The sequence below is a fragment of the Agelaius tricolor genome, unplaced genomic scaffold, assembly GCF_023055355.1.
Source record: "Agelaius tricolor isolate 1412-34295 unplaced genomic scaffold, bAgeTri1.0.p SCAF_8, whole genome shotgun sequence".
Taxonomy (NCBI): domain Eukaryota; kingdom Metazoa; phylum Chordata; class Aves; order Passeriformes; family Icteridae; genus Agelaius; species Agelaius tricolor.
In genome coordinates this window covers 46577765-46605409 of record NW_027269268.1, presented here as the reverse complement: position 1 = coordinate 46605409, position 27645 = coordinate 46577765, and positions in this window count along the sequence as shown.

Sequence of the window (27645 nt, the reverse complement as noted above, 5' to 3'; positions counted from 1 at the left end):
CTGTCTGACAGGAGGTCTCTCTGTCCATTGCAGAGGGAGATGATCTTTAAGGTGCTTTCCCACCAAACTATTCTATGAGTCTATGAATCTATGATAAGTGATTGATTACCTTTATCTATCAATGAAGTGTTTTGGTGTCTCAGTCTGTGTAGTCTCCACTCTGTCATTTGGTCTTAACTCTGACTCAGGCTCCTGAAGTTATATCTTATTAACATTTGAGAAAATTCTAGAAACACCATCAAACTCAGTGCCAAACAAACACGTCAAAAGCCAGTTCTTGTCTTCCTGGCTATGATTTAAATCAAAACAACAGAGATACTAAATGGGGGAAATGCATTACCAGCATCTCTGATTAAAGGTAGAGAGGGGGGGCTCTGTGAAATCTTGGAATCATTTAGATTGGAAAAGACCTCTGATATCATCAAATCTAACCTTTGAATGATCAACACATTGCCAGCTAGGCCATGGCTCAAAGTGTCAAGTCCAGCTGTTTCTTGAACACCTCCAGGAATGGTGCCTTCATCAATGTTTAACAATCCTTTCCATGAAGAAATTCCTGCTGATGTCCAGCTTGAACTTCCTCTGGTGTAGCATGTCCTCTCATCCTGTCAGTAATTGCTTCAGAGAAGAGGCCAAACCCCATCTTGCTACAATTTCCTTTCAGGCAGTTGTAGAGAGTGATAAGGTCCCCCTGAGCCTCCTTTTCTCCAGTATACAAAGTCCCAGCTCCTTCAGTCTCTTCTCATATGACTTCATCTTTAGAACCTTCACTACTTTCATTACTCTTGTCTGGACACACTCCAGCACCTCAATGTCTTTTTGAAGTGAAGGGCCCAAAATGTACACAGGATTTGTGGTGCATCCTTGCCAGTTTGGGGAACAGAGGGCAAACTTTTCAAGGGCTGGGTAGCATGTCTGAGAAAAGAGTTAAAGCACAATGATGGGATAACAACCCTCTTATGATGTTAGAATTGTTAAAGCTTGTCATATTTGGCTAAAATGTTAAAAGCAGAGTTCACATGATGTGTAAAAATGTTACGCTATATTGTAGCTAATATGAATTATCAGATACTAATGGTTTAGCTAATAATAAGATCTTTGACCTGGGAAGTCTTGCCCACTATGCTTAATTGCTTTGAAAGCGTATGGGGTGCTTCCTCTGAAACACTGAGTACAGCTATGCTCTACCCACCTCAGTAACTACTGCCTCAAACTGAAATAAAAGCATGCCTCATTTCAGAGAGAACATCTTGCCAGATTTGGATTTGCTCCATCTCTGGACAATGAAGAGCTGTGAAGGTTTCCTTTTTGTCATGCACCTCACGGGACAACACAAATAACAAGATTTAGGCACAATTCTTGCACCAGGATTGATTAGCTGTGCTCCTAGAAAACCTGCTGATTTCATTCAGTCTGTAGAAGTATGAATATGTACACAGAGGTCTGCAGGTGAGGCCAAGATCAAGGGTGTACCATAACTGATATGTTTTATAAAAATCTCTGCAGTGTGAGGAAGAAAAATCTAAATATTGATTGCAAGGTTTGATCAGTTGAGCTTTTCAGAGGAAACTTCAATCTGATTTGTCATGATATTGATTTTTTTTCTTGCTTTTTGAGTAATTATTTTCAGTTATTCTTAGCTGATTGCCTCACCTTGAACTAGTATCAGATATCAGATTTAGGGGATTTTATTTAAATGTGAGAAAATATTCAATTTAAGAAGGATTATAAACTCAGATCTGAAAGTGAAAGCTTGTATGTGTCCTTCCAGGAAAAAAAGAAAACAGGAGCCACTTTCTGCTTTCCCGTATGGCAAGTAAGGCCATTCAAAAGTGTGGAAAAAGTTGAACATGTTTTATTGTGTTCAAAGGTGCAAGATAGCTTATCAAATCTGTAATTCATCCCACACTTTAAGTGCTATTTACCTAGAAATCATTTCCAAATATAGCCAGAACATTTGTAAATATGTAATGACATATCTTTATTGCAATAAGTATTCTGCATGATTCAGCAGGATATTGGGTAGAATATTCAAAGTTTGCAGCTATATCAGTAACAGTTGGTAAGTCTGGACAGATGACATTCTGCTCCTTACTATCTTCATATCCTGTTCTTTTTTTTTTTCTTTTCTTCAAACAGAGTGCATAAATTATCTTAAATGCCTCCTGAATCTTGCCCTCTTAAAAAGGACTTGTTCTGAAATTTGTGTCTATTTCCTCTTGTGCCATACTACTCCTATAAGAAGAGCCTGGCTCCATCTTCTCTACAAGGCATGTAAGGCCAACAGAAAGGTGTCCCCTTGTCTTCACTTCTTAAGGCTGAACAGCCCAAGTTCCCAGTGTTTGCATCAAAACCCTCAGCTCCCTGAGTAATTTGACTTTAGAACTTCTCAGGGTTATAAGGACAAAATATGATAAATTTATTTTTCATGATGATATAACTAGGATTTCTTAAATGATGCTACAGAAACTGATAAACATGATTGTGTTAAGAGAATTGAAAAAAAAAACCCCTTATATTATGCTCCTCTGATTAATTACAGAACTGAGAAAAATAGCATTTTAAAAAAGATTTAAGGTATTTGCTTGCAAAAGCATTACTCAGAGCCAGCTTTATTTTTTAAGTATGCAATTTTTCTGTCAGTCTATTATGTGGTACTGTGACTGGGTAATATATCTTGAGGCTTTAAAGACTCTTGGCATGACATACTCTTTGAGACAGTAGATCTTAATAGATCCTTCTGCATTAATCCTGACTAATGAAAAGATGAATAGTTAATTAAAAAAGCTTCACACAGACTTTGACACAGTAGACCATTTCAGCTTCACTGTGTTTTTTGCTTTGTCATAGATGAACACAACCTAACTTTTATTTTTCCATTAGCTCACCATGGTTGAAAAAGTTCCATTACAGTTTACCAGATCACTGATCTATGAACTAAACAGTATTTAAATATTTCCAGATTTGATTTAATATGGTGTATGATCTCCTGTGCCTTCACTGAAACCATATAGTAAAAGAGCCATTATGTGATATCTTCAGTCACTGATCTAGCAGATCATTAAGAAGTTTTTCCTTCTGTATGCATTAGGCTTTATGGGCTTGATTTTTTTCCTAGCATTCTGAGGGTGCTCTGCATGAGGGGAAGCACTTTGACATGGGTGGTTCTTCAAGTGCAATATGTACGGCTTGAATCTATATGAGCAGCCCATATTAAGTTAAAATAGGGTCTTTTCTGTCCAAAGAGAATCCCGCTTTTATCTCCTGAATTATGCAGCTTCTGATGACACTGCACATTTAAAAAGCACTGGCAGATGTAAAAGAAATTACAAGAGATTTGAGTCATGAGAATGTAGCCCTCCACTCCTTACTGAAGTCTCTCTCAATAAGCTTCACTTGTGGGGCAAACTCCTGCTAATGACCCATAGAAAATCAGGAAAGAACTTAAATAGCAAGGGTAATGTGACTGGTCTCAGACATCTAAAGAATTTGGATTCAATCACATCAAGATCTCAGTCATTGTAAGACTAATTTTTTGCAACTTAGTATTTAAGACATTTGTATATGTGTGCAGAATTTCTGTGCACAAATTCTGCACACGAATACATATAAGCAAGCATTATTATTATTATTATTAAACTATCAATATTGTATTGCAAAAATTGCATCAAGCTACTATCCTTGGTCAAGTCAATCACTTGGGATAAGATCATTTGCCACAAAAATGCAAAATGCCATTTGCCAAAAGTAGTGACCAGTTCCAGTGTTCATGGTTTTGAACAAACATTCAACCAAACATTTTTCCCTTCAAAATTTTGTATGGCTAGAAAATTTACCAGGTTCTCAAAGGAAACTGTAGGAAATCACAAAGAGGATGACGGAGGGAAAACATACCCATACTAAAAATTCTTTTTATAAAACATTGCTTAGATCAAATATGTAGATTAAGGGCCAAAATTTACTTCCTTTTTGGCTTAAAGATGTCTTCTATCTAGAATAACAGTAGTGTGTGGAATAGCTTTCTATACATCCGATGCTTCTCAGTGGAAACAAATGCCCAGGTTAGATTGGGTGAGAGTTTCTTGCGATATATTTGAGCAACTGTAAAAACATTCTAGGCAGAATTACCAAACTGGTAGAAATTACAAAGAAATCAGTTGTGGTAATTCACTTCCTCCAGAACTCCTGTGTGTCAGAACCTAGATGTTACTCCTTCATAGATTTACCTCAGCTATAATATTCTACCTATGGCTGATAGAAACAAATGCTCTGTTAGTAAAGCAGAACTTTTATAAATATGATAAAGATGATGCTCAAGAGAGCTGAACACCCACTAGGACTGATTGTTGTACTGCTTTGATCCCCAACTTTAAGGCTGCCTATACAGCTACATTTCACTTTATTTTGAAACTCATTAAGAAAAAGAAAAATGTCTTACCAGCAAGAGGTATTATTTTCCTTCCAGTAATGAAAAAATGCTACACTGGAAAACTACAGGGACACTGACCAATAAAGAAAGATCAGGAGAACTTCTGAAACATTAATGATGTCCTTCTGCCAAAGCTTGTAAAAATGTGCTAGAACTTTGAGTATTCATGAACATGGCAGCTTGAGATTTACCTCATCTCATCAACTCCCTGGGCTAAGTTTTCACTTACCCAATATTTTTCCCAGACAGGATCTCGGTGGGATTATGAGAGATAAGAGGGAAAGACAAGCATTCCTTAGCCAAGAGATAATTAAACAGAGTCATCAAGGCCAGACCTCTGACTGGGCTGTGAAATCTACTGCCAGATGTTGCAGATACATCTGTCTAAGTACTAACAGGATCCCTTTTATCACAATATCGAAACATTTCACAAATATTAATGGATTTTCTCTCTGGGAAAGGACTGTTTTTCCCTACTAGCATAGGACAGGACAGAGATGAACAAATAACAGTCACAAAGTGGGTATTTTTTGAGTTTTGCATTTTGCTTTATAACTTCTTCTATTTTTTTATACATAAGGGAAAAAACCACCTCAAACTCTATGAAACTTGAAAATCTAGAGACACATAGTTGCTTTCACATAGCAGACTCTTTCCTCCATTATTCTTAGCTATTAAACAATAGAGCATTGGCAAATGGTGCACCATGTATTGATCATTCACTTCAATATACTTTCAGGTCTACAAGTCTTACATAGTGTAGTGGTAGATAGATGTGGCCTAAAGACTGAAAAACTGAAAGAAAAATTTAAAGATCTTCTATACACATGTGCATACATACATACATACATATTTACAAGAATAAACAAAAAGATAGCAACTACAATTAAGTTGTGTATTAAAAATTAAATGCATATGCAAGTTTATGTTTTTGTATAATTTAAAATATGGCTGTATGTACTTATGATTACACACATAGGTACCTTTTATTCCATCTATTTCATAGCACATGGGAGTTGTCTCATATATTTTGAATAGCTTGGGTTTTCCAACCTGAACTTCCTGCACTAAACTGAATATGATGTGCGAGAGAGAAACTTCTGCTTCTTACATTACTTCAGCTTTTATGTATTGCTGTGGGTTATCATGTGCACAGGGACAAAGATAATAGGAAAGGAAAGGTAGGGAAATAGCTTTGTATCTTATACATTGTGTCAGAAAATTGTACTCTTCTCCACAAAGATCCAAGCGGGCTTTTCTTGCCTCCCAGACCAGTGGAGAAGAACTTGTAAGCATATATGAAAGCAAAAATAGGACACTTCCATCAGGTTTGGCATTAAATAACCAATAACTGAAATAACACCTGTAGGAGATCCGTAAATATAAACAGCCAGGTTCTGCACCAAAATGTGAAATCATTTGTTTAAATGTTTGCAACACTGCATTTCAGTAAACAAGTACATCATAATTAGAGATTTTCACTGAGATTGTACCAAGAAATGTGCTAGTAAGTGGTCTCTGAAGTTCATTCTTACTGACAGTGGAAGGTGTCCAGGTTGCACTAGTTGCTACTGTGAATAAAATGTGTGTGTTTTCTGTCACCTTCTGGTGTCCACAAAGAAGTACATTTTATTGCATTTACTGAGTTAAATCCACTTTAGACTCCACTTCAGACATGGCAGCCTTCTCCAACAGCTAAAAAGAGAATCCAAATGATCATATAACAGGGCACAGGTTGTCTTTAAAAGCTAAAGAGGACAGGTAGGGAAACTTCCCTGATTCAATAAAATCTGAATTGAAAACCCTCTGAGGAGAAGTCAGAGCAACTTTCTGCTCTCCTTGGGAGCAGGGGGAGTCTCTCTGTCCTTGGGTCTCCCATGAAGGTGCTGAGGTCATGTGTGTGGTGGATGATTGGGACATCTCCCCACTGACAGCTGTGGCAGTTGTCAATCTCTGCAGGGAGGGTCAGGTTACAGTGCATGAAGACTTGACTGAAGTACAGTAACCCATCCTGTGTTTTCTTAAGGATTGCATGCCACATTCAATGAAAGCATCACATGTGTCACATACAGGCAACTGCTACTGACTGAGTTGGCATTTCTACTGCTAGCTAAAGGTGGAAGTTCACATCTTAATTAATGATGCAACCCTTGCTCCACAAACACTTTTGGTTTAATAAAATTGTTACAGCTACATTCAGAGTTAGGATAAAATTTTGAAGATTCTAGATAAATTAAAGGGTTTTATTAATAATTTGTTAGGTACACACTGTATATAACCATGTGCATAGTTATTATATTCTAGATGAGCTCTAGATTTTGCCACTCTGTTCTTATTAATAAAATAAACTATTTGCTTTTTTGATCTTGTACTAAGAGTTTGGTTAGACCCTCTTGGGACTTAGACTATTGAAAATAAGGGGTTTCTTTGCACATTTGAGTACAAGTTTTACCTTAAGTGCATTTTTAAAAAATTCACTTTAGAATATTAATTAGTTTCTGGCCAGTAAATACATTAACACTTGCTAAGCATTTCCCTAACAACTGGGAAAAAAACCCCTGCTTTGGGTCCATTTAGCTGTCAGTAAACTCGGATGCTGACATGAGAATAATAGTGATATACTTGTGATGCTGATGCATTTGAAAAGTATATGTACTTTGGACCTTGTGGCTTTTTAAAATACACTTCCCAAGATTAGCTAAGTGTTTCCTCTGATGATGTATAATAAAATTGATGTTTAAAACTACTTTACCAGGTCTTTTGGGCACTGCAAATACTTTTAGCACCGGTATTTTCTGACTGTGTGCTGCCTCTGTGCTCTCTAGTCTTTTCAAATCAGAAGAGGAAAAACAGCCCAAGAAGAGCTGCATGTTCTGGGAATTACATAAAAGCCATGCTCATTGTACTCTTGGAGGCAGAGGTAGAATATTGTTTAGTGTATGCAGACTAAGTTGTCAATTCTTTATTTAAAACTTTTAATTGGTGCCAGAGAGGTTGAAGGCCTTGGCTACATTCTTCAGCAAAGCAAACACATAAAACAAAATAAGTGTGGTTTGAAGAATATTCAGTGCTTTGCATAGAAATATGCCCTAGTTTAGTCCTGATCTTTGATTCCCAAAGCTGTCCAGTTCCAAGAGGATCAGAAGATTGCCCACATATCAGGCTGTTAACTATTCTTTAGGTTTTTATCCTATTTTTTTCTCTATCTTTCCAGTTATTTACTGATTAAAGAATTCATACATTCCTCTTAAATGCAAATATTTTAAGACCTGTGTTAGACCTAACCCTCCACTGTGTTCCCATGGCTTTGACTTGTTAGAAGCCAAATCACATCAATTTGCTGGAGCAATGCACCAGAAGATCTGAATTGCTGTAAATATTTCTTTACCCAGATATAGTGCTCCAAACTGAACGGTATAGATTAGTTTCCAAAAAATGCATGCAGTACTTACTTGTTCACTTCTTAACATTCTCTTCATTCTTGTGCAAAGAAAACTCAGACAAATCAGAGGTTTCACTAATATTTTCTTCATTCAAAAAAATTCTAGATGGGATTTAAAAAGCATTTTATCAGCTAAATTAGACTTTGCCAGGGACACATGACTTCCATGACTTCCTTCCACTTCTTCTGCACAGTCAATAATGGGGCTTTTATTATGTTCCTTGGGAAAATTTGTAACAATTTTGTGTTTTATCACTAACAAACTTGTTGTTCTTGTCTAGATTATTTTTTCATTCAGTTACCCTTAGTTGTATCTTCCTACATTTTACTAAACACTTTTTTCTACCCTTTATAAATATTTCTAAAAATCACTTAGAAATATTTTTCAAAATAGTTTAAACATATTTTAAATAAAACAGATGGGTCTCAAGAAGTCATCTTTCACATCTCTTAGCCATATGTTTTCATAAAATTTTCTGTATTAAACAGATCTGCTACTCACCAAATATGCTCTGTTCTCCTTTTCAAATTGCTCCATCTTTGCAGACAGAAGATGCATTAATTTCAGCTCAGAGTAGTCATCAATGAAAAGTCATTATTCTTATGAAGTTCCTTTTATCTGTGTATCCCAGAGTTTATGATAGATATTATACCATCAATTCCTCCTGTGCCTCACTGGCAAAGGTGTGTAGGCCCCACTGGTAAAGCTGGAAAACAAAGCATCCTTTAGGACTATAAAGTACTATTCTGACTTGAATTTGGTCAGTTTGAAAATCCTTGAAAACCAGGCCACATTGTTTTCAAGCAGGATATCAAAAATGCAGGTCAAGGAAAAGAATTTTACAGCTGGGCTGCATTCTTCTCTTATACTTCCAGATTTAAAATCAGGTAGGCCCATACTTACACGTAAAAAAGTGTTCAAAACCCATGGTGTCAACAGGACACAAACACGTAAACACATTTATGAAGTAAAAGTACATTAGAGCCACAGATTGAATGGTTTGGAAAAGACCTCTAAGATCATGGAGTCCAGCCACTAACCCAGCACTGCCTAGCCCATGACTAAACTGTGCCCATAACTGCCACATCTACGTGCCTTTTAAATACCACCAGAAATGGTGACTCAACCAATCCCTGCCTGCACAGGAATACTCACTGGGTACTTACTATACCAATTCACTCATTTTTGCCACATGAATAAAATTATAACATTGTTTGTTCACAGAAATGTGAGTATCCCTTCATTTCTAGTTTTAGAGAGGAATTGAAAGGGATCAAGAACAATGGCCAGAAGACTCATTACAAATGGATTTTTCATTCATAATTTAAGTGAGCCAGAACTCTGAAAGCAAGCATTGAGAACAAAGTGGTCAAGGTTTCAAGGCTAACTACATTAATCCTTGGTGAATGACAAGCATAAATTCTCATCACTTCTAGCTGACAAACGAGAGAAATTAGGGTGATCCATCTCTTACTTTGAGCAAGCATTCCTCACCATCATAATTGATGTCCTGTGGTTATTATTGTACGTATTTTAAGAAATACCCCTTAATTAATTAAATTTTGCAGATGTTGCTTACTTTCACTGCAATAATTCATTCTCAAACAGGCTATGGATTTTTGACAATGTAAATCAAAAACCTAAAAATGACAATTCCCTTTCCTAGCTGTCCTGAAGAATTAAACAAAAAGAATTAAGCAAAATACAAAGTCCTGTCCTGAGCTCGCAATTCCTGCAATTGCTTCCCCATTTAAGCAGAGGTCTGTTTGCAGGGGAGCAGGCTAGAAAGTCACAGTCACCTCCTGCCTGTTCATCCATTAGGTCACAGGCTTATATGTCTCATGATTTTGGACCACGGGCCATCCTTGAAGAGCCTTAGCTAGAGTGTGACCGTGAGCTGTTCTGAGAAACTAAGGCATTTGTGAGAGAAGCAGGGCTTTATAAATGAGTTCATGTAGCAGCAGTTATGCCATACATTTAAAACTACACTAAAAGACACTAAAATACATGTTTGCAGAAGTCGTATAGATATACTATTGGCTGCTATAGAAGTGGAAGAAGACAGTTTTGAGACACATTTCCAGAACTACATCTAGCATCTGGCACACTAAACTATTCATTATCTAAAGATTATTTTGTCCCATGGATTTATCATAGGCTGAAGACTGGCTTATAAACAGCTAATATAAACAGCTAATATAAATATAAATGTACCATATACATACCGAGCAGTCAGTGAGCATGTTCTTAAGCAGCATTTAAACATTATTTATGTGGTTTTAATTGACTGAATTATAACTCTGTACATGGCTTTCAGCCATGACAGTGAACATTCCTTCAAAAAAACAAGATACAACCTAGCTGTCTCATAAAGATAGGGCTACCTGCTCCTTTATTCATTTCATGCCTCTGAAGATATTATTAGAAAAACATTATTCCTCCCTTTTTGTAGACGTGCACAGCAGAAGTCAAACAAGACCTAAGCTAACTTTTCATTTCTAAACCAACTGAAACAGAGAAACCAGCAGAATCTCTTCCAGGCTGGTATCACAAAATCTCCAATGTGACAGGACAAGATAAATAACAGGAGCCAAAGATGCCGTCTTGAGAAAACAGAGCACAAAGACTGTCTTTTAAATATATATGCCTTTATACTTCATTCAAATCATATCTTTGTTTTTAACTGAATCATACTTACCATTTGTCTCATCTTATTTGTTTACTTCGCTTTTGTATTAGAGTTGTTAAAATGGTTCATTATTTTAATAGCCTGACCTTGCAGTGTCTAAACACATTAACAGATTACCTTATTTTCATAGTGTTATAATAGAAAGCAAAATTGCCCTTTCTGGGTAAAAATCTGCATGTACAATCTTGCCCACAATTCATTCACTTCTGCCATGCAGCAAAAGTTCTAATTAACCAGGCCTCTCAGGGGCCTGGTTAACTTCTACTTGCACAGCTATATTGCTGAAAACTGTAATATGGTCAACAACTCCCTAAAAAGAAGAGGCTTTGCACTTTCTGGAATGAGAGAAGAAATGGTTTTGCATGGATCAGTAAAGATAGCAATAATTGCCATAAGGCTTACTGCAATTTATGCAGAAGAAGTCTCTCAATTGTTCATAGTGGACTGTCAGATGTGAGACAGCATGCAAATGGAGCAGATCATAAAAATAATTTCTAGCTTGGATTCTTAGAACAAAACTCTTGAAACCTTCTTTTATTGCTAAGAAAAGTAGGAATAGAGGAAACAATGTGATTGCTGGAAACACAGCAGAAGTGCATATTTTATTATTCATACTTTTTTAGAGAGCTACAACAAGCTAAATAATACAGTTTCCCAAGATTTATGCACAGCTATATCTTGGTAGAACAAAAGGTTCATAAATTGCCAGCACTGTATTATTCTTCTTTCAGTTTAGAAACAATTAAAATCTTTGTTGAAAGGTTATATATTTTTCTGTGTCCACTTGTGTTTAAAGACATGGAAATACAGAAAAGATTCTGCCCATTGTTGGATACTATATAGTTAAGTATCTTAATGACTTATTAGGGATTGTCTGTTTGATTAATTTCAAGACAGCAATGAAATTACCAATGACATTAGGAATATTTGGAAAAGGAAAAGGAAAAATATACTGAAATAAGAGAGTCTAAACTTTGGCAGTTATGGTAGTTATGCTATCATACAATTTTTGCAAAGCAGGGAATACTTGCTCAAGTATTCTCTTGAGCAGCCAATTGTTACAGCTCTTTCACTGAGCACCTCAGCAGAGTATGGTACATATAATATTGAATATAGCATTTCAAGCACTATCAGTCATTTTGTGTCACCTTCCCAATGGTATTCAGTTTTCCAAGACATAGGTCACTTAGGTAATTTTGAACATGTAGAAGTACTGAAGCATATCCTCCCAAGATGGCTACCTCCTACCTGGAATCTGAAAATATCTTTAAGTATTTTTTTAGCTACCAGCGTTTATCTATATGCATTAGATGTAGGACTCATCTCACCGAAGTTTAATAGTATGAAAACAACGATTTCTAATCCAGACTAGTTGCCTAATGCAAATATCTTAGAAAATCATCATCTTCCATCTGTCAGAGAACAGTTTATTCCTCATGCTTAGAGTATCTAACATGGCTTTGAAGTGGAAAAAAACCATGAAGGAATAAAGATTGTGTTAGTGTAAAGTTCCAGCACTTCCTGACACTGATAGTTTTACAGCATCTCTGAACCTTTTCCTCAGCAGTTTATAGGCTCTCAGAATCTTACTTCGCTCAAAGACCCTATTTTCTTTGTGAATGCAGTACAGGCTGCCTTCACAAGTTTCTAATCTCAGAATTTTGCTTAGGGACTTGGTATGTCCAAAACAGAAAGGCAGACACCTCTGGATGGACTGACTGCAGGCATTCTAGACATGCCTCATGGGTACCTCACTGAGACACCTAAATATGATGGATGATAAAAGGCTGGTGTCTTCCATTGCCCATGTTCTTATAAAGGCCTGCAACTGAGAGTGAAGGAGAAGGCACTGTGCCTAAAAAGGAGGGCTCCAAAATGTACACCTGCTAGTGACCTATCTTTTTTTTTAACCTGTGTTACGGAGCTACAGTAGACATCCCTCTTTCTTTTTCTTTTAGGAAAATAGTACTGCTTCACCTGTTCCTCATCTTGTCTTACTTTACTTATCTTTGGGAGGTATGCCTTGGAGGGATTTTCTGTGCTATTGAGTTCTTGACTGCTGAAGATCAGCAGCTTTAACATTTGCCTGTCAATGGCAGTTTTTGTAATCTCATGTTCCATACTCCGGAGTGCTGGACGTTACAGCCTTGACATTTGGCCTAAGATTGAGGACTTGCTATTAGTATTTCCCCAGGAAACTGACACTTGATGGACAGGTTACATAATCCATGCTTGGATACATTTCTTAGTGAATTGATCTCCATTTCAAATTGACATGGGCAAAGACACAAATGTAGTACATCACCATCTATTCCCCACCCATAGTGTATTTTAATAAAATGCAACATGCATCACAGCATAAGCTATGAAGCAAATAAATCTGCAACATGAAGTTTGAAACTTGCTTACAAAATACCATAAATGCCTTCCACATTTCCCTTGTGTTTGTTTACTTATGCAGGAAGTCTAGAAAAATATTTTGATGTATTGCATGCCATAATTTTTAACATTACTCAAAATGTTCCAGAAGACTTTTAGTGAAAGTTAACCCACATCAATCATGACCTTGACATGAAAAATTACTGCCAACCTTTAAATAAAAGAAGAAGGAACAAGCACTCTAATACTCCTGGCTGATGCTGAACTGCTGAAAACATTTAAAGTGTTATGCACATTTTCTGTCTACAGTGGAACAATATAAAAGGGAGCCAATCATTTATTACCTTGGCAAACATAATTAAAGATCTTTTATCTTCTCAACTTATATGATCCCAGAATGTGCACTTTATATAGTGAGAATTATATTTAGTAACTATTGTATTAGTAACTATAGTAACTCTTTCTACTTTAGATTAACATAGATTCCAATGAATTCCCTGGGAGCTTTTCAAAGTTAGTAAAAATGTGCATTCGGGCCATGACTTTGTCTCATACGTTGCACCTTCCCTATTGTATTTCCCCAGCTGAAGTTATCCAAACAAAAGGTGATACTAGACTAAGGAGGTTGACCTGATTTTCTGGTGTTCCAATTTATGAGGGAGCAACAAGGAATACACGCCAAGATCTGGTTGTCTCACTGGATCTGAATACAGAGATCTTTTTATCCACGGAAAGCACAAACAGCATGGTCTCCATCTCTGTGCCAAAAATTCAATAATGTGCCTACCAAGGTGGCATATGTCCTGTAGATCCTCCAAGAAAAGTGAGCTTTATCAGAAGTCTGAGACTTACATCATTGTGTCAAATTCCCGGTATCTCTGGAGAGTTTGGGTCAATCTGATATCTTTGGACACAGAATTACATATTATTCAAATGAGGAAATGTTTCTTTCCTCTGTTATTATGGAAAACTTCAGCCTTGAGATATTTTAGCTGTACGTTCCTCTAGACTGTATTCTTTATAAAACCTTGTTATTACAAATCCAGCTTATTTCAAAGCCTTGATTCGCAAAGCCTCTTTATATACAGATTCTGGTGGTTTTTTGAAGCACATCTAAATCATATCATCTAATTTATTCAAAGTTCTGACTGTGGTTTTCAGTCTCTTGCAGCATTTCAACAAGTTTTGCAAACTATGACATTTTATGAAAATATGGCATTTACCTGAGGATATGAAAACTGCTCTGCTGCTTCATCTGACTTGTTATTCTACTCTTGCAGTGGTCAGATTCACCTATAAATGTTCTATCACACTTTTAAATCATGCAGTTCTATATCTCTTAGGGAAATACATGAAGGCAATTTCCTTCTGCTCACAGTGGTAGCTTTACAGGCTTAGCTTGGACTCTCACTGTCAATGAACTAAAGGCATTTTAACTGAGCTAGTAAAAAGACAAACTGAAAATTCCCAGGATTTTTGAAATAGCTACCCCACAGTAGGAATCAATTGTATTGTTAATTTGAGAAAATCAGTTTCCAGAAAGTATGAACAATGGTCACAAATAAGAAAATAAATGTAACCAAAAGCAGATGAAATTAATCAAGGAGTTCTTTTCTGGGATGTCTTCTTACTGCCTGAGACATAAATGTAAATTTAGTATATGTCAGATGTGTAAATTAAAAGCACAAGGGTGAGTTTGTAACTATGAAACTTCAATACAATTAGCAAATTGAAAATGTTAAAGGAAAAACCTTATGAAGGAGAAGATGAGATCTGTGTAAGCATATTTCTCTTTATCTTATTTCTCACCAGCAGTTGCTAGTTCGACCAGAAAGCTACTGCTTGCCAGCATCTTAAAGAATTGGTCAGCCTTACAGCTCAGTTTTTCAAAGGAAAGGACTGGTAGCACAGTCACTAACCATTTTCAATCCCTCTTAGAGTTGATCAGCTTTGTTTTAAAGAACTTCAAAGTCTCTAAAGAGTTTTAGTTTTTTAATTTGTCTTCTTTTGTGGAAGATGCTTGCGCTGGTTTTGACTGGGATAGGTAATTTTTTTCATAGTAGCTGGTATGAGGATATATTTTGGATTTGGGCTGAAAAGTATTGATAGTGTGGAGGTGTTTTTGTTACTGCTCAGCAGTGCTGACACAGAGTTAAGGTCTATTCTGACTCTCCCCACCACCACCACCAGTGAGGAAGCTGAGGGTGCACAAGGAGTTTGAGGGGGGACGCAGCCTGGACAGGGGACCCCAACTGACCCTGGGATATTCCATATCCCACTGCACCATGCTCAGCACATACAGCTGGAGGAAGAAGGAAGAAAGGGGAAATGTTTCAAGTGGTGACATTTCTCTTCCCAAAACACTGTTACATGTGGCAGGGCCCTGCTCTCCTGGAGATGGCTGCAGCCCTGCCTGCCCATGGAAAGGGGTGAATGGCTACCTTGTTTTGCTTTCCTTGTGTAAGCAGCTTTTGCTTTACCTGTTAAACTGTCTTTATCTCAACCACACTTTCTCCAGCTTTTTCTCTTCCAATTCTTTCCCTCATCCCATTGTAGGGGGACTGAGAGAGAGAGTGTGGGACTTGGCTGCTGGCTGGGATTTAACAAAGACAATGCTGAAAGAATCTCTTCTCTCTTCTGCTTGTTCTCAGCAATTGCCTTGTAATGGCAAGGAGCACTTCAGGAGAATCTATTGGCCATGTTAGGTTATGTCTGACCACTAGACTGATGCTCTGAAGTCTATAACTCATGGGATTCTGTGCCATAATTTTTATTCCACTTCATTTACAATATTCCTATTTTTAGTATCAATGTGAGACAGACACAATTATACTTGAAGTTCAGCAGCATGTAATAGGTGTCTGAATTTGACTCTTGAATTATTCTAATCATCATTTTCACAATTTAACATCATTTACACAATGCTATTTGGTTTTAAACATCCTGGACTCGCAGTCCCATGTTTAAAATCAGGTATTTTGAAAAAAAAAACCCAACATAAATTACAAGGAAATGCACTATAGTCAAGTATATGTGATATGCTATGTTTAGCAAATACAGAGTAGCATGTGAGATTATATTTTTAGCAGCTGTATTCTCCATTAATATTTTTTTCTGAATGCTGAGAACAACCATCCAGAGTGAACTTGCACTCTTTATGGTTGTGGAAATTCGAAAAAGCTGCTGTAAATTTGAGTTTTCCTTTCCTAGCTGTATTTTAACCCAATTTCTACCAGTGTTTCATCACATTTCTATTGGGTCCTGTCCTTCAACAGCAATCTCTAGTCTCTCTGCAGCTGAGCTCCTCAACATTCCAACTGCAAACAGGTGGGGACCTGGAACCCTGAGTTTTTTCTGACAAGTTCTTTCATGATAACTAGCAGCAGTCAGTTTGAATTATTACTGAATTATTTTGCAGACGCTAAGTATCTGTCTGAAACTCAGTCTTCTAAGTACAGGTCTTCCAGTTTTTGTCTGGGATTTACTGCAGAGAAGAACCTTCATGTGTGGTGAAGTTAATCAGATGCCACTATAAGATAACTTTGACCATTTGGGGACTGGTTGTATTTATTTTGTTGTATATGCATAAAACAGCTGTGCAGTGAAAAATACAGTGAGTCTCTCAGAAACCCCTGTGAAATTTGCAGACACCTGGTAACCCTATAGGGCTGAGTGCTGTTATGCATATGGAGCTAGCCAGGCTAGAAGGTGTCAGCAAATCTCAGACATTCACTGCAGATATGTGCCTGGAGTTACAGGCATTCAACAGCCAGACTCAGGCTGCTACATATGTTCAGTAGCAAACTCACAATGGTGTGATAGCATAATGGGCAAAAAATATTCTATGAAAGCAAACAGGGACTCCTCAGATAGGTTTTCATCTGTTTAAATAAATAATAGACAAATTATAACACAAAACACATCCAAAAAATCCTCACCAAAATACTGATACATTCAATCAACTTTAGTTAGGCAAGCTACTGGGAGCAGGAGCAACCCAGAGGAGTGGAGATGGCCCCACCAAGTCGTGCTTTGCATAAGATTTACAGGTAGCACATTTTACAAGAATTTCCATTCTAAAAGTATTTTTAGCTTAGAGCCTTCTGGACCCCTTTGGAGTGCAACTTTGGAGGTCTTAACTGAGTCATAACTAGAATTGTATCTAAAACATACTCCAAGAGACTAAAATGTCACTGCTTCTTTCAAGTACAGATATGGAAAACATCACTACTATTATCCTCACAAAACCTCATGGTAAATTTTGACTTGCATATGTGTATCCAAGTACTGTATACATATATCCCATTGATGTCAGTAGCATATCACAGCTGAGACCTGCTGTGCATATCTGAGAGGAAATTTTTGTAGCTGAAAAGATTTCTTAGCGCCTAAAAGATAAAAAATTGTGATGAGATTTGGTCATTGTTCCCAGAGCTGTATAATTAGGCTTAAATGTTCTAGTTACAGTCTTGCTGTGGATTTGCATGTGTAACTCCTGGTGATTAAAGCGAAACATGAAGAGCAGAACTAAGCTTTTGCTCTTTGGGATGCAATATATGAAACTTTGCCCACTGAAATCACTAGGAGTATTTTCTTTTCTTTGCTGGGTCAGGATTTTCTGCCATGTCTGGCTAAGTGCTCAATAGATTCATTTTCAGAGACTCTATTCCCTCTCCCTTTTCTCCTGGTTAGATAAGATAAAGTATTTTCAAGAAAAAAGTAAAAAGAGAACTAACCCAAATAAATGCATAACCTCGATATCCTACTTCTCCCTGGTATAAAAGGAGAAAAAGAGGGTTTATGTTCCTAATGTAGTTTTATTCTAAATCCAATGTAAATATAGAATGAAATGTAAATCCACTGGGTTTTTGTGTGGTGAATTTTACAACATTTTTAATATTGATTCAACTATATGCTGGAAAGTGTCTTTCATTAAAAAATCCATAAGCATTTGAGGAAGGAGTTGAGGTGATGTCTTTGTGTCTGCTAAAGTTTAAGCCCCTCTTGTATATAGCCAGGTGAAATCCAGAAGTGGGCAAAATGACGTAAACCATGTCCTTCTCTGATCTCCAAGACTTTATTACATGCTTGCCTTTACACTTGTAACTCCTTGGTTATAGTTCAATTGAGTTCTGCCTCACTGTGTCACTGACTTAAGTATTTTTCACTTTTCTAATGTCAATAGCTCTTCTGTTGAGAGGACACAACAGGAAGTGGATGCAGGCAGTTTGAGCTCTGATGAGATCCTTTAATCCACCCCTAATCCCCCTCAATTAAAACTCCATTGATGACAGAAAAATCATTAAGTGCTGAAGAACAGGAAAATGAGTGAAAACAACCCTGCATGAGAAATTAGATACACAGCTTTTAGTAGGGACGTCCTGCTCTTTTCCCAGCACACCTCCTTTCTGTGCCATCCCTGGCAAGCCAAGCTCTTAACTCCTGCAGCTGAGCAGGTAAAAACCTATAAAGGACTATACCCTGGCTGGCAGCTTAAGTAATGCAGCGCTCACTGTTCAGGCACAGTTATGCACAGAATACCCAACCACACATCCCACTGCTGGACAACTTCAGGGGTTCTGGAGGCTTAAGTGAAAGGTCCATTCAGTGACTCTTCTCTTCTCTAAACACATAGCTCTAGTAAACTGTGCATTCTACTGATGCACTGCTGCTTACCTGAGTATTTCTGTAAATAATTTCTTGTGACAAAGTTTGTAGAGATAGAAGGAAAACTACAAGTAAAAATATTTTTTAAAAAATCACTTTGTCTATAAGTAAGTTTTAATAGTATTCTTTCCTATTCTCTACTGTAAACTACAAAGGGGTTTTATTGCTTGATATTTTTACAATTAGTGTGTCCATTTTCTGGTTTACATATTTTCTAGTGAAGTGGGGGGAAAATTAGGCCAAGAAAGCAATATTTAGTGTTAACTCTTCCCTTTGCACAACCCTCTCCTCCAAAACTTTCAGATGGTTTGTAGGTCATAGTGAAAGAGGAATCATAGTAGAAGGTGTACAAAGAACTAACAAGCAGCAGGTCTGAATGATATTTTCCTCTGGGAAACCCTGGAACCATATGCTGTAAATGTTGAGTACAGTTAATGTGGCTTGAAGCAGCATTAAATCCATTTACCCTGCATGAGCCCCCTCTCCCCAGAGTGCACACATGGGTCATGGAGCCAAAAGCAGTACAGAAACCAGCTGGACTTTGTTAAAGGTTCTGGTGGTAGCCAAAGGAAAGCTTTTGATAAAGGCTTTTTTGCAAGTCTATGTTGAGAATCTATAGCGTCGCAGTCTTGATTTCTCATGGATTCCCAGCCTTGATTTTCTTCCTTTCTTGGTTGGAAATTACCCTTTTTGGAATCTCAGATAACCTCAGAGACAGCAGAAGGGTATGAGGTAATTCATAGAAACTTAAGACCCAAACAACTGTGGTCTCCTTGGACTTATTTTGTTCCCCTGTGTGATTTTACACTGCAAGGGAGTATGTAAACTTCCATCTTTCTTCATCACTGCTTAAAAATGGAATGGCCTGGTACTTTTCCAGGCAATCTGTGTGTACCTATAAACTGAAATGCAGCTCATAAACATTAACCATGTTGAAACAATACATTCGCTGTTTGCAATCACATTATAAACAACTTAGATGTAAGACACAATTTGTAGGCATCTGTGATGTCCCAGCACATGGAAACCCAACCTCCACACCTAAACCACAGAGAAATTATCACATATATATTTTGCCCTGCACAAAAACTTTCAACCAATATGTATATCATCCCTATGACACTGTTTTTAATAAGTACTTCTTTATGAAATATTTGTGGTATTAAACCTCTGACCACTTTTACACTCCTTTAATGCCTCTTCTCTCTATTTCCTTGGTACACACTTACTGCTGTCTACTTCAAACTGCAGATTTTCATAACATCTTTGCTACGTGTTTAAGTGCCTTGTATTCTAATTCCCATGTAGTGCCCCTAGGGGTTGCAGTAAAAACAATAATTCACAGGTCCTGATCCTTCAGATACTTTCTAGTACAAGTAATATCCACTAATGCTGGTAAGCATGTCCAAGAACAGGCTGATGATTTGTGCACTTGGCAAACAGAGGCTCAAGAGATTCTTTAGAGGTTTCACTTGATAAACAGGAGAATGTTGCCAGGCATGTATTCCCTGACATTTATTTTGATACAACAAAAAGCTTTTGAAAGATAGGCAGTTTCCAAGTATTGAAGTACCTTGCAAGTTGCTCCCTTGGACAGCTGGGAGTCATCCCACTTGCTCTGCAGCCACCAGAGTCAGCTGCCAGTCATCAGCTGCAGCTGGAAAATTATGGGATCTGCAAATCTTCCACAACTCCTCCAAGCTCTATTTATAGAAATTTACTGGGATCTACACTCAGTGGTTCTGGTGCCATTGATAATTTTAGAGGGGACTTGGCTGGCTTCTTCTACTTCTTATTTGGAACAATTTTGATACAAGTAAACATAAGGTCAGAGTCAAGACTGTGCAGAAAAATTCTCTATTTTATTACACTGCAAATTTGTATGTTTTAGCACTTAGTGCTGTTGCACAGTAGTCCACTAGCAGACACTCTCTGTCAGTTTATTTTTGCATAGTGAAATAAATAAAAAAGGCAACGCTGCTGGTGTTTCACGGGAGAAAATGCTACATAACTTGATTAATACTCTAGACTGATTTATTTTCTTTAAGTCAGACAGAGAATTTAGTTACACAGTCCTTCTCAGGAGTCAGAGAACACATATGGGGAATGTGATGCTCAAATGGGTGCCTGAGGTGTCAGTTCCTTTATCAGCTCTATTACAGATATCCTGCTTCCTCTCCTCTCAGTTTTCCAATCTGTTAGACATGGTTGAAGTTCCTGATCAGTTGTATGAAGACACTGAGGTCTATAGGTAGTCAGGCTACTTGCCCAGATAAATTATGGTCAGACTTCACCCTGCAAAAGATCCATTTGCCTGATGGCAAGAGGATATTAGTCTTGATGTGTAGAATACCCACATAGTGTTCCTTTTCAATAATACAAATCTAAATAGCCTTAAAGAGTAAGCCTAGATCTCTAAAATGAGATGTGTTCATCTATTCAGCATCTGCTGTTCCTAGATACCAGGATCTTTTCACTGATTACAGGTTGGTGTCTTTCTTCCAACAGTTTTTGGATTTTTTTGTGAAGAACGATTTTGCTAAAGTCAGCATTTCTAGCATCAGGCATTTGTGACCAGCCCGAACTAGGAAAGCATCTACACAATTCCTTGACTGTGAAAAACACTACTGAAGGGAGAAGGAAGAGGTGTGTACTTGAGAGACGGGCACTGTGACAGATCAGAAGGCTGTAGGAAAGCCAGAACAGCAGGCACAAAAATAAAACATTAATCAGAAAGTCAAAAAAGTTAAAATTCAGGTCCTGTCTAGTGTCTTCATGGAAGAAAACAGCACCTTTTCCAGAAACAGTTGATCAGGCACATTTGACTCTATTTTCTGAGCTAAGGAAGACAGCCCAGCACTCCTTGCTGATGGGCAGCACAGTGGCAGGCTACCAAAGTCCCAGGTGCTTTTCTCCCTGTCACTGTAGATGTAAGATTGGAAGTGATCTAGACAAAATTTTGAGATACTACCATTCACACTTAATGAAATTAAAATGGTTTAAACTGTTCCTAAAATATATTCACTTGCTGAGAATAGAAACACTGGGTCACTTTTGCCTATGTTTGTTCTCATTTCATGCAAAGTTAGCACTGCAAGCCTCACAGACCCTGTACTCATTGAGCTGTGAGGAAGCAAGACCACAGTCTCAATCTAGCACCAACATCCTAAGTGAGATGTACTCCTTTATACCTATCTTGGTTTCCAAACCTTGTTTAACTCAGGTGAAATACAGAACTGTAACACTGCCCTACTTGTATTCACTGATTTCCAGCAAATTGGTCCTGTGAAATTTAGCTTGACCAGAGAGCAGAAGCTTTGGAGAAAGATCTTTCCCAGTACTTTGAGTTGAACCTTCCTTCAGGTCTACTTGATGAAATATAAATTCCACTGAAAATGTGAATCCTTCCAAGAACATCTTACATAGAAAAAAAATTTAATTGATATAATTCAAGAGGTTGCTGCCAAATGTGACTTGTTACTGCAGAAACATCCAGAACAGTTACTTAGAGACTGCTACTGAGTTTTCATGCAAATTCCCAGCTCCAAGTTTTATAGAAAAAAAAATCACTAAAAATAATTTTGCAGATTGTATGGCATCATTATTGTGAAAATATTCATTTTGTTTGGACTTGAAATATCAGAGTTGAGTGACGTAAAAACAAAATACATCAAAGAGCTTTGGATACTCTCTTTGTATACTAATTTGGAAAAGTAATTTTCATATTTCTTTTTTCTTCTGGAGCTCACATTCTTCTGAGAAAACTAATGTAAGTCAAAATTTTCTTGCCAAAAAATGTGGGGTTTTTTTAAGTATGCTCTTAGAAAATATTTTGTATTTTTTTCTGAAAAAATGTATTCACTGCCAATAACATTTAAATGGTGTCCAGCTATTAAGAAAGAAAATTATAAGCATCTTTCTAATATAAAGTCAGATACAAAGACTAAAGGGGGAAAAAAAATCACAAAATCATACATATAAAAACAGCATTAAAAAAAAAAAAGAATAGCTGCTTTATTTGTTCTTATGGATTGTGCAACTTGGCTCTTTATGAGTTGTTGAATGACAACTTAATTTGCAAGTGGGAGAGCAAAGAGAATAACGTGATAATTTATCTCCAAATGAAGATAGAGCAGTAGCATATACAAAATGTATCAACCCCCTTCACAGACATATTTTTTAAAGTCTCCCAGTAAAAAGTATTTTAGCATTTTTTAAAAAACAGTTGCATCCAACTGAAATGAATTTCACTTGTGCTTTTAAAAGCCTTTTACATGGGAAACTAATGCACAACTTGCTACTTGGTAGGGCAGAGTATGGGTGTATTTAAGTTTGAGAGGAGAAGGGGGTGTATGCAAGTCTAATAGTGCTATTGGGTTTTCAAGAATCAGAATGATCTAATTGCCTCCTAAAGCACATCTAAATATTCTGGTATTCAGAGACATGTTGTGTATTGTTAAATTTTTTCAGTAATATATAACAAGAACACAATAGCTCCAGTAAATCAAACTAAAATGAGTGATTAAGTACCTGATTTAATACTGTGCATTAATTTTAGTTCAGATGGTCCTTGCTTTGTTTTATAATACAATTGCATTCAAGACTACATCATTTGCATGCTACTGAAAGGTAAATTAAAAAATAATCTTAAATTATCAGGAATGAAAGTGAACAATTGTTAGGATACAGTGCCCATATATCAAAGACAAGTCTTTAATGAGCTTCTCAAATCTTATTTAAGAACACGTACTTCATTGCCTTAGAATTCTTGTTTTTTCCTAAAATCCAGTCCAGTTGCTTCCCTTCAATTTTCTAGACTCTTAGCCATTACTGCTGCTCCTGCAAACTCTCTGTAACCTCTTACTTAGCAAGTTTTAAATTCTCCTGCATCTATCTCAAAACTACAGGTGTACTGTATCATATCTTTCCAAAGGGTTCAGAGCCAAAAGGAGAATTTCATTCTAAATTACTTCTTTAAAGTTCTGTAGATCCACTCACCTATCTGCAAGGTCTTCTATCTCCATTCAAGTGATTATTCCACCTCTCAGGCTTTTATCTTGGCTCCTAGTTGTCCATTGCTCCATCTGAAACCCACAAGTGGCTTCAGAAGTAAGGCAAAGAGTTCAGAGGTAAACACATGGTGTATTAGTTATACTGGTTATAAAGAAAACAAAAATGGCCTATTAGAAAGAGGGCTGATGTAATCTTTCTGAGTGTTATGGCCGTGTCTCCACAGGGAGTGTGTCTGTGGTCCTGCCTCCCTCTGGTCCTGCTGCTGCACAGGCTAACGTGAGCAGAACGTGACAGCAAGTGCACCATCCATCAAGAAGAGTTTCACCATTATTGAAAAGAACCTGACCTGGGTTTTCAATAAGCCATCTAAGGCCCTTTCACTGTGGATTTCTTGAGCTGCATTTAGTTTTTTCCCAATGCTGGAAAAGGCAATAAAAGCCCCTTTTCATTGAGACAGTGGAAGGGCTCCTCCTGAAGCCTGAGGGTCCCTTCAGTGCCCCAAGGAATAACCACTCAGCTTGGTAAGAGCTGCTGCCCTCCACCTGCTGCTTCAGCATGATCCTTGAAATGCAGCAGAAAGGCAAATGCATTGGGCTGTTAAGCTGAGAAAAGAAGGGCCTTGTTGATCCAGTCTGAGTGCATGGGCCAGTAAGTCAGTACATATGTTCCTGTCTCTGTGTCGAGGAGAAAATTCTCAGTGAGTGCCAGTGATGGCTCTGGGGAGCAGCTGATTGCAGGGCAATCCATAATATGGTATAAAATGGAAACAATGCAGTCATGGGAGGTATATGAACCCTTAAAAATTTTGCAAAGAAAGATGCATAGAGATATATTGTTTGATGCTTATTAAGCTATATAAAAATTAACTACCTATTAACAGTTTTATTTAGAGTAGTACTGAGCAAACAGATTAGGAAAATATTCATATTCATCACAACTCATCATCCTCTGTGTATGGTCATCATCCTCCCTCTTCTAGGTAAAAAATATTCCTAGAGCAAAGCAGAAAAGAGAACAGTCCAGCACTCACAGAAACATGTCTCATCAGACTGGGGGAGAACACTGCTTCATGCATGGATCTACTTCCTATAAACACAAGGATATTAACACAAAAACACTGATGGCCTAATTCTACTGTTGGCTGTATTATAATAGAGACAACAATCTATACTGATACACCAGATCAAGAACTTCAGCTCTAAAACATGAGGCTTCCTTACTCTTGTAACTCTTTGGTAGTAAGGCAGCAAAACCTAAATGTTGTTCCTGTTCATATGGATCCCAAATGCCTTTTCAATCCTCCCAAGGGGTTTATTTCAGCCCTGTCCAGAGTGGTGTTTCTGCCACTGGCTGGTTGCACACTTCATACATGCATCCTTCTGCCTGAGCTTGGCAGCAGTAGCAGTCACCTGGTACTCACCAGTTTCCAAATCAGAGGAGGAAGGTGTCTCATTTGTGGAGATCCCCAGGTCCTACTGTGTTCAACTGGAGCCATGGGGTGCTGAGACTATCTGTAAGTCAGCCTCTAAGTGGAATGGCCATTGATTGATAAAATATTAAAAGCCTATATAATTAGTGCATAAATTTTAGGTATTTCCTGACAGTTCCTCCAGTCAAACAACATAAACTTTTGAAATTTATCCATAACTGTGGATATATATTTAGACATCCTTAGATGTTTCTTACACTTTATGTATCTATATTTGTGTAATGACAATTACTAAAGAAATAATATCTAGCAGTGGATACTATTGAGTCTGTTTCATAGAAGCAGCTACGTCCCTGTAAAGAAGCTGCCAATTTAGCTAATAGAAAGCTCTCTCATTAGCTTGTTTTCAGTACTTCTTGCTTGAGAAACTTCCTTTGTTCTCATCAATGTGACTTTGAAATGAGACTAAAGGGAAAGAAGCTGGCTGGAACAGAAAATTCTTACACTACTCTAAGCCTTCATAGAAGAATTTTTAAAGAAGACTGCAGTCTTAAAAATCACCAGTGTAGCTGAATGGTTTCCTATAGATGCCAAATGTTCAAAGTACCATAAATTTAAAGGTCATACCTTAAAAAACACGCAAGCCTCTAACCTCCTTAAAACTGTGATGTACTTTACTTTAAATTAAGGATTTTCTTTTTTTTTTTGTAAAACGTATCCCATATGACTTTTGCCAAGTTGAAACTTATTTTGCCACTCTTTAGCCTCTTGAGATTCCAATTCTCCTAATTTAATAAAACCTGTGAATGCAATCAGCAGGCTACTCTTCTGCTCCTACATCTCTAATAAAAGATGTTGTAGGAGTCTATATCCAGCAAAGATCCTTGTATCACACTTCTTGAGACCTCCTATACTGTTATCTTGCATAATGTGGCAACAAAAAAATGCTGCATACTTCTCTCTCCTGCACATGGAAAAACAAATTGGAGGTGTATGTGTGTAAATTCCTTATCTGACCTATATTAGAGAGGGAAGTAACAAAAAAGCTAGAACTGGTTTCCCTCTTTTTCTTGCTGTTGTAAATAAGCCTGTTGTTATTTATGTGTGTTTTCCAGCACTCATTTTCCTGTATCAGTTTCCAGTAAACCCACTAGAGATCCTCTAGCATCCGTCTTTGTTTCTCTCATGTTTATATATTAATCATTTCATATGACAATGCAAAATATTTCAGCAACAATAAAAGCTGACTGGGAAGCAGCTAGAGCAAGCATAAAGGACCAAATTCTAATCCAGTAATATTAATGAGCTGCATGCTCCTGTCCAGCAGGACTCTCTTTTAGCTTGGTGTACTGCCTTATAGACTTTAGCAACAGAATAAATGGTGTGAAGTTTCTTCTTTGTTTATGTGAGTCTCTCTTAGTGCAAGTTCATGACATCTAGCAAGAAAGAAATATGCCAGAGCACCTCAAAGGTCTTGTAGCACCTCAAAAGTCTCATTTGAAGACTGCCTGCTGAAGGAGGGAACAGGCTCCATATCCTATGGCAAAAGTCCTGAGAAATTAATGTCCCAAGCTAAAGCTGGCCTCTTTATCCAATCAATTCTCTAAGAAAAGCTGAAAGTAACATGACCTTCCTCTCCAAGGACATACCAGACCCTCTAGGGAGTCACAGATTTGTTTGGTGGAAGAAAGTCACACCCCAGCAAGGGGTCTGCATCCTCTCTGCTAAATGGTAAGTTAAAATCCATCAGTCATTTTAAATGTGTCATACACAGAACTCTACCCTACAGCATTAAAATAAACAGCATGATACTGGTTTTGTGTTATTTTTCTTTCATGTACTAAATAGTTTCTCTTAGGCACTCCTATACTACAGTAATGGGTTCTGCATAGTAACTTAAACTCAGTTAGACTTAAACCATATTGCAGTGCTTGTCCTTAAAATACCACAGCACCACGGCATTTTTCAGCAAAACACAAGGGAAAAAAGTGAGAATGAAAAAATATGGTTGCATCATGTTAGGAAACAATAAGCTAAATGCCAATCTTCAGGCATTTCTAAGTGATATCCTTGTGTTTATACTATTAGTTCAACCAACATTACTGTGCTTCAAACTGAAATAATAACAAGAACAGAACCGTTTGTTCAGCCTGACTGCTGGAAAAGGAAAATGACGTTGTGTGTAGAACTGCAGGAAATTATGTTGACTGATAACAAATATAATTATTTCTGAATTATTATGATTGTGTCACAATCATTCCATGAATGCAAAAGATTTTTTTCTTCACTCCTCCTTTTCCCCCTACAGCACAACTCCTTATCTTCCCTCTTTGTTCCTACCTTCTGCAGCAGTTGCAACACTGGCACTGTGCCCCAGCACATGAAAGCTATAGTATTGTGGATTATCAGACTTTTTGCCTGGAATAAGATGGATGCAGAAACACTCAGTTTAATAAAGATCCCATGTTATCTTTGCCCAGGCTTCTTCCCCCTGCTCTTTGAAGCTTTACTTGAGTATATTGTGTCACAGGGCAGCATAAAGGGTAGCTGCTTCCTGAGATGGTTTACAGGCTGCAGAATTAGTTTGGTTTTAAGA